Source organism: Pollicipes pollicipes, unplaced genomic scaffold (genome assembly GCF_011947565.3).
Source record: "Pollicipes pollicipes isolate AB1234 unplaced genomic scaffold, Ppol_2.1 Scaffold_5724;HRSCAF=6776_pilon_pilon_pilon, whole genome shotgun sequence".
NCBI lineage: Eukaryota > Metazoa > Arthropoda > Thecostraca > Pollicipedomorpha > Pollicipedidae > Pollicipes > Pollicipes pollicipes.
This window is the reverse complement of record NW_023596746.1, coordinates 30,791,757-30,804,449: the sequence shown is the minus strand read 5'-3', so window position 1 is coordinate 30,804,449 and position 12,693 is coordinate 30,791,757. Positions and strand designations below refer to the sequence as shown.

General features: G+C 54.5%; 1 long non-coding RNA gene across 1 annotated transcript in view; it reads left to right on the top strand.

Moving 5' to 3' along the window:
• LOC119103562 (uncharacterized) overlaps positions 1-11,680 on the top strand; it is a 46,869-nt gene extending 35,189 nt beyond the window's left edge. The window contains exon 3 of the long non-coding RNA XR_005094778.1: positions 11,559-11,680. This is a non-coding gene — a long non-coding RNA (uncharacterized LOC119103562). The remainder of the gene's footprint in view (positions 1-11,558) is intronic.
• Positions 11,681-12,693: the final 1,013 nt, after the last annotated feature.

The window sequence follows — 12,693 nt, the reverse complement described above, 5'->3', positions numbered from 1 at the left end:
CTGGATTACGTGGTGGGAACGTCCAGAGCTGTATCTCGGGGCGATGTGCCCATGCACGCGCGCACCACCCCAGTTCCACCCCGAACACCCGTTGAAATGCTCACTGAAGGTCGCCACGACTGAACAAGTAAACAAGGCTAGTGACGAACGGAACGGCTAATAAAACATCGGGCTTGGGTTGCGATGTGCACATCGACAGGGTCGTCAAAGGACGCACGAGTAGTGATGGACGCCTGTAGCATTATACTTGAATATATATATATATATATATATATATATATATATATATATATATATATATATATATATATATGCTGCGGTACGATGTTTTCCAACCATTACGAAGCTATTACGGATGCCGTGCATACATATGAAATGTCGCGATGTCAATATGCAGCGATCATTCTGGAGCTACAAAATATACACTCCGAAACTTAGACGCATCGCATAACTTCACCTGCAGCATCCTTGACTTGGAATGACCCCGACGTCATCAATGACACGTGGCAGTGATGTTTGATAATGGCCAAGCGGTACGGACGTAATTTGAGGCGAACTTCAAGACTTTACCAGGTCTCGCTTTGACCTCGAAGATTCCTGGTGAATGTCGGTGCGTTAATGACAAATATTTCGTAAGTACAAACGTACAAACCCGGAAAACGATGCTATAGCTCAGTGGTCTAGCTTAGTAAGTAATTGACCCTTTCAGATAAAATGCAAAATGTCCAAAAATTCACCTGTCACCTCTAAAGACGTATGCACGATGTTCGTAAGGGGGGAACACCGCCCGCTTATGAGTGGTAAAACCACAATCTTGAACACAAAGGCATGGAAAACATCCAATATTTTACCGGAGAAATTAACTGGTCATTGCATTTCAGTTCAGTTCAGTTATACATATGCAACTAAGCAGTAAAACTCAGAGGCCAATTTCCGATTGCGCTCGTGCATGCTTTATTAGAAACTTCATTACCCTGGCCAGACGCTGTGTATATTATAAAACACGCCAACTACAACAGCTACATTTGAGGTCTTGCTTGCTTCACTGCCGATAAGTATCCTTACCACGTGGCCTACTTAAACGGAGCACATGATCTAGACCTTAAAAGTGGACGCTCTATATACGCAACACGTACACAATCAAACGCAGCTGTTCCCAGATGCTCCCGCGAAATAAAACTACAGTGCTGGCATGGCGCGGTGGTGCATGAAAGTGATAAAAAGTTATCTAGCGGATTGCAGGAATGAACCGTGACTCGGCGTCACGTCCAACAAGATCATCGGAGAGCCTACTCGTGACATGGATGCAGAAACCAATGTGATTTGCTATCACGCGTCACAATCTAAACCACCGACTTCGAGAATCCCACGGATCAGACAGGCCCACCAGTGCGGCGCGCCTGCGCATGGGAGTTTATTGAAGTGGTTGCAACACCCCGCCGCAGCACATGATCCAGACAAGCACGCGATTGCGTGCTTGTTGTGGTGCTTGCAATACCGCGCTGGTTACAGCGCCGGTGCCACATTAGGCCATGGCGTGGGAATCTTCAGTGCCCACGATTGCTTCTTGCGCTCAAAAACCAGCGCCGCAAAAAGGGGCCTGCCGTGAAACCAATCAGACCATCGCTACCGGCTTTCTACAGAGCGGGCCCCGGAAAAGCCAGAGTGGTCCCTTTGGATACTTCCAAATCGCGTTTTTACGCTGGGTTAATGCGATAATGCGCCGATTGCACGCTTGCGACCATTAGTCTTCTGATCTTGACCAAACACGTCAACGGAAGCGGGGCCAGGTGGCGGACCACGTCCACTTCCATGTGCAACTGGTATATTACCTGGGCATCTATATCACCTTGCTTCCATAACGAGGAGTCCAATGTTGTGCCAACTCCGGAACCCGGCTGCCATTTTTAGAAGGATCCACGCTGTTCCAGTGCCTTGTTGACACGCATGGCGTTGGCTGGCGAGAGCGGTCCTGGTCGCGTCTGTCGGCAGCTTTTTCCCCTGATGCCGTCGCCGGGCCGGGCCGCCGGCCGCCTACTGAGGGTGGGAAGCGCCGCTGCGCTAGGGCCAGATGGCTCGCGCCGGCCAAACTGTCGCTCGACAGATTTGGAAGCTGGCGCGCCGGCCGCCAGACACCCGACAAGAAAGAGGCCGGCGGCAAATATTTGGCAAATCTTAATTTGGCGGCTGATGAGGATGAGGATGAGGATGAGGACTGCATGGCTTTTGACCGACAGCATAACGTTGTACGGTCGTTAGTTGTAAAGTGCGCGATGGTTAAAATTCAGGGCTGTGCTGGCTCTTATGGTGCGCCCGTGGTCGCGAACATAACGCCCGTCGGATGGTTAGAAAGCGGACTCCGCTGGGAAAAGCGTATACGTCGAACCCGATCAGGACTTGTGTGAAAACGGCCGTGGACAGTCGTGCGGTGGACGAACGGAGTCGGGACAGCGTTCAGCCGCGTGTCTCTGACCGGCCGGGTCACGTTAGTGCTCAGGTCACGTCGCGACCGCAGGCGCGCACCTCGGCCGTCCGTCGGGACCTGGCCGCGGCAGGGGCGCGGGCGCGACCTCGAGACGGCGGGTCGACCGGCCGCGGGCGCCGACCGGCCGGGTTACGGCGCTAGGTGTGGCCGGCTGGCCCGGTCGTCAGCCTTGGCCGGCCGCCGGCGGTGAGCGGTCAGCCCAGCCGCGCCGCCAGCGCCGCTCGTCGCAGTGTGCGCCCCCGCAGCACGGCGAGCGGAGCGCGCCGCTGCAGAGCCGGTGAGCGGCGAAGGCCTGCGGCGTACGGCGGGACAGTGACTGGTGGTGGCGCTGAGCGGCAGCAGCAGTGACTGGTCCGAGAGCGTCCACGTCTTGGGCCGTGACGACGACCTGACCTGGTGTCCGTGCGTGACCCAGCCGTGACCGGTGACCCGGTCACGAGCGCGCCCGTCCGAGGGCCTGTGTGACCTGGGGGGCTGGACGCTCCTCGCAGCTGTCGCCGCAGCCATGGCGTACAGAAACCCGCGCCCCCATCCGCCGTATGAAGAGATAGAGGACCCGTACTCGGGACGTCCTCGCGGCGGACAGAGAGGGTCAGAGGCGCGTGAGGATAAAACTTACGACTTTCTGCCCATACACCGTCCGGGAAACTCCAAGAGGTCAGTTGAGTCGTCCGCGTAACCCCTCTCCGTTGGCAAGTGGCTGCTGACGAGTTGTGAATTGTCGAGTTACTGATTCCTACCTTGTGTTTGACGTGTTCTGTTGGCGCTTTGGGCACGCTGCGTACTGTTCCCGTGGTCCGAATTCGTTTGAGATGAACTGGTGGCCCATTTAGTGATCTCGTTGCGCGGCGTATCTTCCAGGTTGTGCGGTAATTTGCATACAGTGACGCAGCTTGAAATCATGGGCGTACACCGAAACAACTGGCAAATTTTGCGCAAGGTCTGGACCTGCCCTGTCGCGAACGAATGGCACCTTCACATGCCAGCCAGCAGCCGCCTTTTTGCCTCCACGTCATGCACGCTACAGCTTTCTCGCATGAATACGGAATAGCATAAGTTGCACAACGCCGCTCGATGAGGATGAAGACGGCAACGCCCCTCGTCCTGCTAGGACAGAGACGGGGCTCTAATGCCATTTCACTTTCCTCTGGCCTGCATTCTGTCCGCTGTTCGTCAGAACACGGCTGCCGTAAATGACGCCTCTCGACTCTCTCGAGGCGGCTCAGGCAGCCTCCGAGCAGAGCGCCGGCTCGCCCACACCGCGCCGACACTGACCGCGATCTCTCCAGCCGCCGGGAAACATCTGTCGCCGGCTCGAGTCGGCCGCCGCGCGCGCGAGGCGGGCGGAGGCGATCGCCGGGCGCCTCGCCTCGCCTCGCTGCGCCTCGCCGGGCGCCTCGCCTCGCCGGCCGCCGAGCCTCGCTGGAGCTGCCGAGAGGCGGCGTGTCTGAGGACGAGATGCTCGACGGCGCGACGCCGCGTACCGATGATCCGTTCAATTGTCGCGTCCCGGCGGGGGGGGGGGGGGGGAGGGGAGGGATCTCGAGGTCCCTCCGAGGCGAGTTTCGCCACACCGGCGCGGACGAACCGGGGTCTACCGCCGCCCGCCCCACCGCAATTGGGTCAATGCCTTAATCAGCTGAGGTCAATGGCTCTCCAGCAGCATTAGAGGGTGAAAACGATGCCTAACTGTCGAAATTGCCCTCGAATTCGGTGTGTGGATGTCTTTTGAGCCGTCGTGACCCTGAGGCCCCTCGTTGTCACCGCGACCGCTTAAATGCTTCCGCTGGTGTGGCTATCACAATCGAGGTTGTCACTTCGGTGATGACTTGTTTGGCCAGAAGGGTTACTAACGCTAATTCAGAACCAATCTTGTATTACAGGTTGACTGAATCATTAACACGTCGATACCATTTTAACTTGACAATTCGCTATTCCTCTGACCTCATTTTCTTCGGAGCGGCCTATTTCGTGTAAGCCCTTTCAAACTTTTGATTCCAAAGACCCTATAGGGCACAAAACGCCGACCCTTTTGCGAACCAACGCATATGTGCCCTAATCCGACGATCCAAACCCAAAACCGCAAGACTAGGACTGGCACGGCACGTTGGAGGCGAACGAGCTGATGGCGAGTCCGCTTCGCACACGCGCACTGGGTGTCGCTGCCGCTCTCCAGCTCTCGGCCAGCACAATATCGAAGACAATGCGCGTCTCATTCATTGTTCTGCCGGCGGTCCGACCTGGCCCACGCGCGGAGGCAACCGCACGGGAGAACAGCCGATGAGCTCTGGTTGCGCTGGCGGAGAGACATGGGAGACGTGCCGACCGCGCTGGCGAAGACGTGGGAGACGCACCGACCGCGATGGCGGAGACATGGGAGACGTGCCGACACGCGCAGGCGGATACATGGGAGACGCGCCGACCGCGCTGGGCGGAGACATGGGGAGACGCGCCGACCGCGCTGGCGGAACATGGGAGACGTGCCGACCGCGCGGCGGAGACGTGGGAGACGCACCGACGCGGGCTGGGAGACATGGGAGACGTGCCGACCGCGCTGGCAGATACATGGGAGACGCACCGACCGCGCGGCGGAGACGTGGGAGACGCACCGACCGCGCTGGCGGAGACATGGGAGACGTGCCGACCGCGCTGGCGGAAGACGTGGGAGACGCCCGACCGCGCTGGCGGATACATGGGAGACGCGCCGACCGCGCTGGCGGAGACATGGGAGACGCGCCGACCGCTGGCGGAGACATGGGAGACGCACCGACCGCGCAGGGATACATGGGAGACGCGCCGACCGCGCTGGCGAGACATGGGAGACGCGCCGACCGCTGGCGGAACATGGGAGACGTGCCGGCCGCGTTGGCAAACGTGAGGGGGGACACGCGCCGACCGCACCGGGGAGCCAGGAGAGACTCGCTGGCTGTGCGGGCGAGGATATGAGAGAAGTTCTGGTGGCCTCTGGTGAGACGTGGGCACTAGCTGCTGCCGGGGAACGCGCAATACCCTCCAGGTGTGCGGGTGGGGAAGTGAGCGGTACCCTGCTTGTGCCGCGCGGACCGTGAAGGCCTAGTACCCAGGGCAAACACGTGGGAGGATGCTGTATTACCTTGCGGCTCGCATTGCAGTGATTTGAAATATATTAGAGTAATATAGTCTAACACCGTGAGTTATGTTTGAAATTTCTGAAAAACCGTAATATGACAGTGTAATACGCCATTGATGCCTCATAGTTGCAGCGTTATAGTTCCAATACCTTATCTGAGATCATGGAATGTAATGCGCATTATTGAGGTGCTGATTGCAACATGCATGCAATGCTCTGCGCTGCAGCCTTGCACTGTGGAGCTGGCAATCCTTGCATACTTAAGCACGTTGCATTATTCAGGAGGGTAGCGTCAGATAAAGCTGCCTCGTCATCTTGACCATGAAGTTAGATTGCAAGCGATGGTGGCCGCCGTCACTGTTTTTTTTTTTGTGTGGATCATTTGAGTAAATTTGGGCTCACAAGGACCAACGGGCACAGCAAAAGCCATCGCTTGTTGTAATCAACCATCCTCTATTCTGAAGTGAAAGAAACTGCCGCACATAACGGTTAAGAAACGAACAATCAGTGTGCTCGACCTTACATGCTCACGATTATAGCTTGCTTCTTGCTGGCAATAGGCTTCATATTGTTTTTTAAGCAGCTTTCCAGCCAGATCGAGCACAACAAAAGTAAGCAGTAACGTCGTGTGGATTTCATAATTTGCGTCCTCCCATTTGTCAAAGTTTGTTGTGTCATTCGTCACAAGGTTAGCAGTTTGCTTACGGCTTTATTGCTTGCATGTTAAAAACGAGACTAATATGTAAGCTTAATGCCGATAATCGTCTCCATTGTCCAACCTTCTGTCTTGCAAGGAAAGGTCGAGTGACGAATGCACAAGGTTTTTACAAAAGTATGCAAGGTCTTTGTGGCATTTGGCTAATTTGTATCCTGTATTTTTGTTTTTCAAAGGTGCTTTAATTCTTCCCGTTGCCAGTGTTGAAGGCAATTCATTATAATGTTGCAGCTAATAACATTGTTGGTATAGCTCTTAGCCCATCGTTCTTAAATCATGTTTCTGTGATGCGGTAGGGCTTTCATATGTTTGATTTTGTCTCCGAAAAGTACACGCTGTGGTTACCACATAATGCTTCAAAATACCACCGAAATACATTTCCAAGTCCTCCTACATCTAGTTCAAGGTATGTCGCAAGTAGATATAACTACATGCTAGAGAAGTGTTTTAACACGTCAACAATGCCTTCGTTGACAGTAGTTTTCAAAATATTTTCAAGACACTTTCAGAATACTAGAAATCCTGGTGTGAAATAAATTGACTTCGTTTGAAAAGTCTGTGTGGGTTTCATAGCCGTCTAATGTCTACCTACTTGTGTGCCTGTTCGCGCACATCCCTTGTGTTTAATCCCTCGTCTGTTTGGGGAACTTGCCATAACTGAGCTGCATAACGGTTACAAGCATTCAGCATTCACCTCAATATGCACTGATGCATATGGCATAGGATGGCCGGATGTCACTTAAAATATACTGATCTGCCAAGAAAAAGACAAACTATGGAGTTGATATATTGCATAGATAAAGAGACAATGGCAAATAATGCTGATACCTAAACTGATCATACAGTATTTCTGGGCCCGTTTATACATCTCTACACGCAATGGAGGGGGGGGGGGAGGGTCTTGGTCAAGCGTAACCGAAGCGTAGCACGCGAACAAGACTCGGATAGCTTCATGACGAAATTGTAACAAACATTTTAACAAGTTTGCTGGGAGGAGGTGGCTTTCTCTCATCCTTAGCAGTGAGCAGGAAAGGAGCCCGGTTGGAAAAAGTGCCAAAAATGCGTAACGTAAGTTATGCACAGGCCCAAGCGTATCAAAACCGATCGATGCAGAACAATGCCTGGGTATTTGGGTCAGGCTGATATGAACTCAAAGTTAAATGCGCTTTGTAGACACTCTGCGCGTGGCAACGGTCTCTGCGCTGACAGCGAGGGAGGTCGACCCACCACAGGAATGACGGCATTGAACCTCCGCGTGCATGTTTATCTTGGTCCCGCTCGGTGATGAGTTCGCGGGGGGGGGGGGGGGAGCGAGAACGGTCCGCTGTTCTGTGTCAGCAGGACGTTCCGCGCGCGACAGCTTTTGCGCTAGGTTTGTTCCCACGGGCAGGAGCGAACCGTTCCGCCTGAGCGGAGCCGCCCTCCAGCCCCGCGTCCGTGCTGGCAGCGTAGCAGGCTGGCCGGTTAGCCTTCGGGGTCCGAACAGTTATCGGCAGCGTTAACTGGCCGGGCGACCTTGGACCGGTATTTTTACCGATGACGAAAATGATCCACGCCCGTTCCCCGCCCCTCCCCCCCCCCCCCCCGTCTGCATGCCGGCGTCTCTCAGGCCGCGCCGCGCCGCACGTGATGAGGCCATCCCAACTGGAACAGGCTCAGTAGCGCCGAATGAAACCGAGGCGTGGAGCAAGGGGTCGTGGCGCCGAAGGCACACCAATTGGAGTTGTAAATGCTGCGTCAAGGGCTCCGGGTTATTGACTAATGATTAGACGCCACTTCGGGTCGGCTGATCACAAACCCAATCCTGCATGTCTCGCCGACATGTACACACCGCGTCGCAGACACTCGGGAAGAGGGGGGGGGGGGGGGGGGGGGGGGGCTTGCCCAGGGCCATCACAGGGGTCGTGAGTAGTTGCAGCTGTAAATGCCTCTTTAAAGGGAGTGTTCCAAATTTGTATGGGATTTTTAACTGAAATAGCCATCTTAAGAACAATTCGATGCAGTTTACAGCCCTGCTCTTCTAAGGATCCAAAACTTTCTAGTTTCTGAGCTACAAGCCCAAGAAGATTTGCAGGTCATTTAAAGGCTACCCAAACATTCATACCACCATAACAACGTTGCTGAAATTCTACTTTTCCACTGGCCATGTGGAGTTCCGGGTCAATAAAAATATAATTGTTAACTCGTTCATATCTGTCGTGCATAAGAACGACTTCCAGATGCAATGGCCGTCAATTAGCTCCTACCCAATGTTGTGCAAGCTAAGCAATATGCTAACATGAACAACGTTTTGTGCTGCGCAATATAAGAAGTTGTACATCCCTCCTAGCTGTTACGGAAATAAGACTTGTAATCAAATACCTTAAGAACAGCGCTATACCTGAGCATGCAAATTCGCGTAAAAATCTTAAACTCACTCATAAATAAGCACAAACGTCCCGAAAAGGGCCGGCACACGAGCATCTTATGATATTTGGTTTAGCACACACTCAGCACCGCCGCGGGCCACCTCTCGGGTGATTGAAGCACGGCAAGTGAATGCTATCATACAAACGATCCATGACCCAAACAGTGACATAATAAGGAGCGTATTTGCTAAATAGAGAGATTGTGTTGTCCAGGACAGCCTTTTTTATTTAAAAGTATATCAATAGTCATATGTTAACTTTTCCGTCATATCGGATATCTGCTTCAATATCCTCAAATTTGGAACATTCCCTCTAAAAGACGGAAGTGCCATTCTGTTCCATCTGAAATGGAATGACATCGGGAATAGAAATACAATGGAAAACCCGACCAGGCGTCGCCATCCAACAGAAATGCCTCCAGCGGGTGTTGGCGTCAGTTGGAGGGGACCTGCCGGCTCCGGGCAGCCAGCGCAGCCCCTTGTGACAGGGCGCGGTCCCTGGTGACGTCACAGGGCCGCCAGTCGCTGATTGGTCACCGGCCTGAAAGTGGTTCTCAAGGCTTCACAATCAATCAGCGTGCCATTAATTGGCTCCAAATGATCAGTGGTCACCATGTGATTGAATGGAAGTGCCTTTGTTCAGCACGCCACGAGGACGTTGCAGTGCCCGCTGTGTTATTATGCTGAGATAGGTTTAGTCGGGAATGTAATTTAGCGTAATGGCAGGCGGCTCACCTACCATTATATAATGTTTCTATCAGATGATAGTATCTGCCTTTCTGAATAACAACAGGCTCGGCTAAAACGCTCTGTCAGCTGTGTTTGTGCGAGCTTGCACGGGTACGTTGAATATGTTAGGATTGCAAACACTTCAAAATGTGATTTGTGTTCACAATTTTTTGTTACTTCCGCATGATGCGGCTTGTCGTCAACAACCTGCCTCAATGTCATGTTCTGGAACATTGTAAACCAGTTCAGCACATCTTATGTGGAAAGTTGTCACATGACACGCATGTCTTGTCCACGTGTCCTTTTCGTTTCAACGCATCAACTCGACAGAATACAGCTTGCTTCTACGTTCCCACAAGATCTTATCGACATGAGCGAGTGGCCCTTCAACGTCAAAACTCGCACGCGCCGCAAAGCTGCCGCGTCATGAAATGCCGTCCGCTCGTGCGCCCGTCAAGCACCAGCTATAATACAGCTACCACTCAAACAGCACTCACTACGTCTGCGCTCGTGGTTCCCTGCAGTGACGTAATGCATACCAGGCGAGAGTTCTCACCTGTCACGCCCTCGATCCACTTATCAAAGACATTCCGCGCTAAGCGGATCGTTATTAGTATCTGGCAACGCCACCAACCGGACATCTGGGTCAGTGTGGCCCAACCGCAGAGCGAGTGTTGCATACCTCGGGCTTGAAGGACACCCGTCCATTGTGGACTGGGTCTGCAGCTGGGCCGCTCGATTAGACAAAAACGGATACGCCACTGACAGCGAACGATTTCCCTGAAGCCTCGGCCCGTTGCGTGTTTCACGGTCGGCACGTGAATCATAGCAAAACTCGCTTGGAATGCTTGCGGATTGCTATCGCTCGCCGTTCCGCAGGCGGAAGTAACGTCACGGTCAGGCGACAGTGGCATCCGTTCAGTGCCTTCGCCAAGCTTTGAGCGGTCCGTACAAAAACGTTCATGGCATTCAATGCAAGCCAACGCTTCAACACTTCACGCTCGTTAGCGCTTGAGTCCGCTATATTCCAAACAGCCCTCAGTTAGTTGGCGTCATGCCGCGTGCCATATTTGGGATTTTCAGTAAGCTAGCCTGCGCCGAAGCTGCGCGCGCGTGTGGTGTATTACTTCCCCCTTCCATCAAACGACCGACGTCAGCTCTGGACAGCAGCCATCGGTTTGAGAGCGGCGCCGGGGGCGGCCTCTGTGGCGCCGGTTTTTTCAGCCCGGCTAGCTTGTTTAATGAACTGGAGCGGCGGCGGTGTCTTAGCCAGGACCGGCTGTACTTTCTCCGTGGCGTGACGCTGGGCCGGGTAAAAACTGGCCGCGCCGCTGCGCCCGCGCTCGTCAGCGGCTGGGGTCCGGCGCTGCCGCCGTGGCAGGTTTGGGCGGCCTGTTGGCGCTGACCAGTCAGGGTGCGTGCTCTGCTGAGCGCTGGCCTTGGCTGGAAGCTGGACTAATTTGAGCCGCGGTGTTTTGCTGAACGGGTTAGCTGACATGCGGACAAGACGAGCTTGATATCACGAATCGTTCGTGTTGTTTGGCGGTGAACCGACCTCACTCCCGTGGCGCGTTTCAAAAGGTGTACGATGAACAGCGTCGGCTAAGGGGCACGTGACCAGACGAGCTTTCCCTTTAACCGGCGTAACAGTGGTATCGGCGCGTCGTGATTTGGCAACGGCTGGGTAGGGACATGACGTGGCCGTTTTACAATAGTTTCCCTCCGACCAGCCATTTCCAAACGTTTACGGCAGCCTGCCTTTGTCTCCCTCGGCAGCCGCCGACATATGTCTCCCAGGCAAATCATGTTTCCTAATAGCTCCTGGGTTCAGCATTCTAGCCTCGGTTCTCACTTGAGTAGCTCATAACAGTGAGTCATCCCGACGCAACCTCGGCAGCCAACTCCTAAAGCCCAGAAATCGTAAGGAAGAATGGGGTGGTTACAACTATTTGAAACCCCGGCGTCGCTCATTTAACAGCGGCGGCAAATGTGCTCACGCGGCAACAGCCTGGCCAACAAGCGTCCCTCCCCCTTGAGCGACAGGCGAGACACGATGGCCGGCGCCATCTACACCCACTGCCCACGTCGGCTAAGCCATACGGTCTTTTTTCAGAAACGCATCCAACGAGATGGTGAGCCGTCGCCGCATCCTGAGTCGGTCGCGGGACGACCTGAACCTCGAAGCCGCCTATCAGGAGGAGGAGGACGACGTCTGGTACAAGAAGGATAAACTGCACAGTGTAAGTATGCACGTCATTTCCAGTAGCTCACGATATTTAGATGAGGGCTCGATTACGATGTAAACATGCAAGGCACGTGTCTTCAGTCTGTTACCTGCTAGAGTAAGTACCGCATTGTCCTCACAGATATTGTGACAGTGTCCTATGTCCTCTCCTATCCTGTGTCCTATGTCCTATCTTGTATGTCCTCACAGATATGGTGACGGTGTGCTCCAAATGTTGTTTACGTTGGTTAAACATTTGAATGTCTATATCAAGATGCTTATCCGAGTATCGGCTTGACTCCAAATATTCCAGCTATCGGTGTCGGTTTGACCTCTGATATTTCAGCCATCGGCGTCCGTTTGACTCCTGATATTCCAGCCATCAGCGTAGGTTTGACTCCTGATATTTCAACCACCGACGTCGGTTTCCAAAACGCCCGGTGTCGGGAACAGACTTGGATTATGCAGCTCATTGCGCCGCGCCACAATGCAGTACTGTCCCTGTCGGTCCGTCTGAAAGCTCAGAGCGAGTGAAGAGCGGACAGAGCTGATCGGCCTCGGACTGGCTCAGCCGATCCTAGCCGGCTTGGCTGCCTGCTTCCCTCGGCTGCCTCCGCTGGCTGCCTCCGCCGGCCGCCTCCGTCGACTCTAAGCTCGCGCCGAGGCCCTGGTGACGTCGCCAGCCCTGTCAGGCCAGTTTCGCCCGGGTCGCCAGCCGAACGCGCTCCGCCAGCGCCCCCCCCCCCCCCCCTCCTCTCCCTCCGGCGCCCATCCAGTGCGTGACTATGAGGGCGGGCGGTGGGAGTGAGAGGGAGGGGGACTGATGTGGGTGGCCCTCCAGGCTCCATTAGAGGCCGAATCAGCCTCATGGCCAGCCATGCTGCGCGCCGGTCACGAGATCAGCCAGCGGACGCTTGTGAAACCTGCGCCGCGCGCCGGGCGAATTGCGCTCGATGACCGGCGGTCGAGCGCGCTGCAGGTACACGCTCCGCCCCTCCTCCGGACACCACGCGGCACGACGCAA